The 6,822-nt window shown below is 38.5% G+C and overlaps 1 protein-coding gene across 3 annotated transcripts in view; it reads right to left on the bottom strand.

Moving 5' to 3' along the window:
• mc5ra (melanocortin 5a receptor) overlaps positions 1–6,170 on the bottom strand; it is a 12,999-nt gene extending 6,829 nt beyond the window's left edge. Inside the window, exons 1-2 of one of the 3 annotated variants that reach the window (XM_083524591.1) lie at positions 6,090–6,157; positions 5,692–5,764 (exon numbers count right to left, since the gene is read on the bottom strand). The gene's annotated coding sequence lies outside the window, so the exon portion shown is untranslated. Of the gene's footprint in view, positions 1–5,691; positions 5,765–6,089 lie in introns of all 3 variants that reach the window. The other 2 variants (XM_083524589.1, XM_083524592.1) reach the window with 2 other exon arrangements.
• Between the last annotated feature and the right edge of the window lie 652 nt (positions 6,171–6,822).

The following is a 6,822-nucleotide window of genomic DNA, read 5'->3' as shown; positions in this document are numbered from 1 at the left end:
CTCAAGAGTTTGCTCTGTCCTTGGTGCTGAATTGAGTTCCTAAGTTGTAAATTATCACTGTTGAGATCCTGTCCCTTTCCTCTCTTCCGATCTGCCTGATACTTCTGGAAGAAGTTCTTCTCAACTGGAGACCACTTTGTGTTAAGATAGTTCCACATAAACAGCCTGAAGATCCATGAAGTTACTAAGCAACTCAAGAAGGATAGATTTAGACTAAAATTAATATCAACAGTCGGCTACAATGACTTACAACCACAGATTGCATTTAACAATGATGGAACTCTAATGAATTGGCATTTGGTGTTGAGGAACATTGTTAAAAGTGGGCTTAAAATACAAGTGTATTAAATTGAGTTGGGGTGGTGGTGATAAGAGTGTAGCTGCCATTTCTGATAGGTGTGGATTTCTTTCCTGTTTTGATATGGGGACTCAGGATAGTTAATTTGACTGTCTTCTGTCTTTATTGAAGGTAATTTAGGATTAAAAAGGGGTGTTTATATCGATAGCTAGGTTAAATAGTTTTTGCCGAAAACTGATTAAACAATTAAAAGTTTTTAAAATGGATAATGGATAAAAAAATAAACATAACACTCCATGTAAAATAGTTCTGACCTTAAATATGAAAATAAAAAATGTAATAGCACTAAATTATGAAAATGTGATAAATGAAATAAATATGAATATATTCCTTCATAAATATAATTATCTAATTATTACATGAGAAAAAAATTATATATCATTCGCTGTGCAGCATGCAGCCTCTTTTGTAAAATCAAACAGCGCATGGTGTCAATGACTCGCCTTTAGAGGCCGCTCTTATAATAACAGCAGACCTTCTCAACTGCTCCAGCAAAGGGTGCAACCCGGAAAAACTATCAGTATGGATTTTTGCCGATAGCCAATAGTTCCCACCATCAACTATTGGTGCCGATCAATCAGCAATACCGATAAATTGGTTAAACTCCTAGTACAGCATTTGTGCCTTAGTCCTGTAGCTATGAGGGCACCCCATAATACTTCTCATGTCTGTCTTGCATCCACCAACATGTACCCTAATAACCTTTAGACTCATCAGAGTGCAGGACTCAACAGCACTGAGTTAGAAAGGTTAACTTTCTTGACTCATAAACGAGATTGTGACACGGAAATAAGAAATTAATAAACAAACAAATAAATAAATACATAAAAAAGCGAAGGCTTCAGTGTGGAGTGGATCTTGTGGGTCCTGACCCAGTTCTACCGTTATGACATTTTATTTCATCATTATTTTTTAACGAGTACGAAGAAAATAAATGAATGAGAAAAAGGCCTGCAGTTCTCATTTTTTTCTTCAGGTCTGTCAGGTTTTCGAGGCTGAAGTTAACAAGGAGTAGTGAAGCCTGAAGCCCAGACCAAGTTCAAAGGCGCAGGATGGAATTAGCAGCCACCCACACAGGGAATTCAACCTGGCATGGAGCGGTGAGTCAGATAGACGGAGGGACGGACATGGCTGGCTGAACGCATGTTCCTCAAAAAAAACCACAGCCTCCATCGTTCCACTTTACCTCTCCTTCTACAGCTCGGTATTTCTTCCACAAGGTCTTTATTACTCACGAGTTTGTGTCCCTCAGCTCAGCAGGCTGTGTGTTATCCGTTATACTGTACAACACAGAAGCGTCCTCGTTTCTGCTCCTCATTACACACATCACACACACACACACACACACGCACACACACGCACACACACACACGCACACACACGCACACACACGCACGCACACACACGCACACGCACGCACAAACACGCACACACGCACACACGCACACACACACACACACACACACACACACACATGCACACATCACAAAGAAACTTTCACAAGCTGGCTTAGATTTTAATGAAGACATTGAAGGCAGGAAAATCCCTCGTTCATTTACGTTAATTTATGCTGCTTTTTGTGCGTCTTTTGTGTCGAAACCAAAACGGCGACTTAGGAAACGCTCTCACTGTTCCCATAGTAACACTCTTACTAGTGTTAGTTTGTATCTGTCACCAACTTTGCTGTTATATTGCAACCAATCATTTATATTTACATTTGTGGCATTTATCAGACGCCTTTGTCCAGAGCGACGTACAATTACTGATCACCAACAGCCAATCACTGATCACCATCATTTCTGACAACTAATCACTGATTACCCTCATTTCTGACAATCAATTACAATCACAACAACTAATTACTGATCACCTGCGTTTCTAACAACCAATACCAACAACCAATCAGTAATCACCATAATTTCTAACAACCAACCGCTGATCACCGCCATTTCTGACAATCACAATCACTGATTAAAATCGTTTCTGATAAACTTGTAAGTGTAGTGTGGGTGGGACGAGCGACATCAGACTTAGACAGACAGACATCAGACAGGCTTAGCGCTTCAGTCTGACTTTTATAGAAAATTCTCTCTCTCTCTTTCTCTCCATCTCTCTCTCCGTCACTCTCTCGACATCCTTCTCACACTCTCTCTCATTTCTCTCATCCCTCTGTGACCATGTACCAGCACTGAATGTTTTATTGACACCCACCCACACTGTGTGTGTGTGTGTGTGTGTGTGTGTGTGTGTGTGTGTGTGTGTGTGTGTGTGTGTGTGTGTGTGTGTGTGTGTGTGTGTCTAATCACAACAGCAGATGCTTTCAGAGCAGTCAGGATGTCAGCTTGGCACTGAATTAAAGACAATGCTGTAGATTTTATTTTGGGTTTTTTGGGGGTTTTTTTTCATTTCCTTTATTATCTCTTTCTTTCACCCCTTCATCCTCATTCTCTTAATAACATCATCATCTTATTCATCATCAACTCCTTTATTTTTTTTCTTACATTTTCTTTTTTCTGTTCTTCCTGATCCTTAGTTTCCATACTTTATCAATGACCTTCGTTCTTTTTATTCCTCCCACACATTATTATTAGTCCTTTATTTCCATGTGAAACAAGCTGTCCATCTCTCCGTCTACTTTCCTTCTTTATTTTCTTTCTTTCTATATTTCCCACCCAAACTGGCCTTCGTTTCTTTCTTGCTTACTTCAACTTGCTTACTTCAACTACTATCTATCTATCTATCTATCTATCTATCTATCTATCTATCTATCTATCTATCTATCTATCTATCTATCTATCTATCTATCTATCTATCTATCTATCCCTCCCTCTCTCTGGAGAATCTTGAACATCGTTAGTAAAAACAAATTGGATCAGTTCAGATTTGATTTGCAATCAATTTATTCCTAAAATCACTGAAAGGTTTACAGAAATGTCAGATTTGAGTTTTGACTTTTAGTAAATATAAAATAAAGCTGAGTTTATCTGTTTTATTTTCCTCTGCCCTCTAACATTACTCAGATTAAAAACTACGAATGGATTTGTAGAGGAAAGTAAGGAAGTGGACTCAAGTGGGCTCTAGCGTAGAACTCATTCCCACACTTTTTATTCACGTTTGTCCAATAAATATCAACGTTTTTCCACCATATATTCACAGCAACCAGCTGGTGTTGTTTTATAATGTAACTAAAGATATTTTGGCTTGTTTACTGCTCATCCTGACATAAAAAATAAAAAAAAACATAGTTTTTTCACGTATCTGTTCTTTACTGAAGTGTTTCTATTCGGGGAGATTTTTACTTTAACTTTACTACATTTCAAAGTCAAATTTCTTTCTTTTTACTCGACTACATTTAGTGAAATCAGTCGTTCCTTTTTATTTACGAGGATAAAAACGTAACTGGTGAAACACGCAGCGAGTCACCAATCAGGATCGAGTGCACGCTCTGTTTTACACGTGTTCTGATCGGCGCTCGGTGAATCTACTGATCACCAACATACAGTTCAGCATCAGTTCAACATCAAGCAGAACATTTAGAGAGGAATAAATGATGAAGAAACTCCAGACTGGAACTCACCACCACACACGTGACCTCATTTACACGTTTTTACTGAAGTAGATGAAAAGAAGGTTTTGGGTTCATGATTTTGGGTTCTGATCATTATCATTTCGTAGATTTAAATGGAGAGCTATCCAGGTTAATGCAAGTAAATTATAGGGTGCCACAAGGTTCAGATTTAGGACCTCTGCATTTCGCAATATACATGCTTCCCTTGGGAAATATTATTATAAGGTATGAAATCCTTATAATTCGGGAGTAAAATAGAACGTCTTTTATTGGTCTAAACATGCACACACTTCGAGAACTTGAGAAGAGACTGTAGCAAAAGGATACACTTAACTGATTGCTTCCATAGAAGCGTAGCCAGGAGCATGGAAGCACATGAAACAAGAGCGGTAGGAAGTCTGGGTGATCTATTGTCATAACAGGTAGATCGGACCCTGAGTGAAGGGGAATAGGGACCTTATAAAGAGGACAGGTAAATGGAGGACAGGTGTAGGTGATTTGTAGAAAGGAGAGGCTGAACGAGAGTGTGAGCATTGGAGGGAAGCGTGACTGGTGGCTCCCTGAGAGTTATGCTGATGATACCCAGCTATATATCTCATCGAAACTAGAAGATACAGCACAATTAGCTCGGATAACTGAGTGTGTTAAAGAATTAAAAGACTGGATGACTCATAACTTTATATTATTAAATTCTGATTAGACAGAGATTTTGCTCATCGGCCCAAAAACCAGTACACAGAAGCTCCAGCATCTCAACCTGCATTTAGACCGATGTTCTGTAGCTACTAATTCAACAGTTAAAGACCTGGGACTTATTTTAGAGCAACTTGTCTTTTAATTATCATATCATCCAAGTTACAAAAACAGCTTCTTCCACCTTAGAAATATTGCTAAGCTAAGAAACATGTTGTTTATATCTGATGCAGAGAAGCTCGTCCATGCGTTCATGACCTCCAGAATAGACTACTGTAATGCATTACTAGGTGGATGTCCTGCATCATTAATAAACAAGCTTCAGTTAGTTCAGAATGCAGCAGTCAGAGTTCTCACAAGGTCGAGAATATATGATCATATAACCCCAATCTTCTCATCCCTACATTGGCCTCCTGTTAAGCTTTAAATCCACTACAAACTACTGCTTCTTACCTACAAAACACTAAATGGTTTATCTCCATGTATCTCCAGTCTTCTAACACACTACAATCCATCACGCTCCCTAAGATCTCAAAACTCTGGGCTTCTAGTAGTTCCTAGAATAGCAAAGTCCACTAAAGGTGGTAGAACATTCTCACATTTAGCTCCTAAACTCTGGAATAGTCTTCCTGACAGTGTTCGGGGTTCAGACACACTCTCCCAGTTTAAGTGCAGATTAAAGACGTCTGTTTTTAGCGAGTTCTACACATAACACACATCACACATCATAACCTTGTGCTCCAGAACATCTGATCACATCACATTATTAACTTGTGCTGTTAATATCATGAACAGCAGCTAGAAATAAACTTGACTTGACTTGATCATTGTAATAGAAATCAATCAGTGTTTGAGTCATTAATATCATTTTGTTAATAGATCAGTGTGCTGAAAGTCACATTCGAGTCTTTACACATAAACTGAGGTGATTAAGTAAAAGATCTTGTGATAAAAATGATAACAGGAACATTATAGTTATAATAAATCATAGTAATTTTAATACTTATGTACATTAAAAGGCAAAAAAAAAGTTTGTACTTTTATTTAAATGAAAGTTTAGAGGGACACTTACTTTTACTGGAGTCACATTTTACTGAATGGATCTACTTTAACTCAAACACATGCTTTGTGTAATTCGTCCACCGCTGGCAAATAAGAAATTTCAAAAAGATTTCAAAAATGATTAAAAGAAAACTGTATATAATATTTTATTACTGACAGTATGTATATGTGTGTGTGTATATATATATATATAGTGGTGTATAGTGTTGTCTAGCGCCATGTTCCGGGGTGTAAAATGATTTAATTGAATGCTTAAGTGCACTCAGCTCTGGACTACACATGTGGACGTCAATGCGCACTAATTGTCTCTACACACTACGTAGTGCGCGAGTATGCGGCTTCCCGAGGCCACCCGAACACCCTGATTATTAGAGAAGTGTGCAGAAGCAGATAAACTCTCCCACTCACCTGAAGAGCAGCGCTGCCGAGGATCAGGGTCTCGCCTGGGTGGGCTGCGTGCTTGTTTGTTTGTTTGCTTGCTTGCTTGTTTGTTTGTTTGTTTGTTTGCTTGTTTGTTTGTTTGTGTCTTTCTAAAAAAAAATAATAATAATAATCGTCCAGTGTTTATGCGTGAGAGGAACCTGAGAGTGTGAGCTTTCAGATCCGAGATGGGCTGCATTTATAGATTCAGAGAGAGAGAGAGAGAGAGAGAGAGAGAGAGAGAGAGAGAGAGAGAGAGAGAGAGAGAGAGAGCGCCACCTCCCACACATACACATACACTTATATACACACACACTCAAATGCACCCCCTACACACACACACACACACACACACACACTCATTCATTCATTTGGTTTTTCACCTTCTACGGGTCTAATTAGGAGACATATACCTGCGGTGTTTCTCTGTGTGTGTGTGTGTGTGTGTGTGTGTGTTGATGTTTTCATCTTGAATCGATTAAACCCCATTTGTCTCTTAATCTTACATCCTAATCTGATGTCCCCCGGCCGCACTTACACACAACCTCGTTAACCAAATTCAGACATGTCTGTCCTGACACACACTTGCCCTCGGGCAATATATATTTATAATTATAATTTATAGTTATAATAGTTATAATTTTTTTATTTTATTTTTGTGTTTAAAAAAAGCCTCCTATCTGGAACTGGAATAACAAGGAATATGAAGAGGATTCGTTCC

Source organism: Silurus aristotelis, assembly GCF_946808225.1.
Source record: "Silurus aristotelis genome assembly, chromosome: 21".
NCBI classification, from domain to species: domain Eukaryota; kingdom Metazoa; phylum Chordata; class Actinopteri; order Siluriformes; family Siluridae; genus Silurus; species Silurus aristotelis.
The sequence above is the reverse complement of the archived record's forward strand: the minus strand, read 5'-3'. Positions and strand labels throughout refer to the sequence as shown.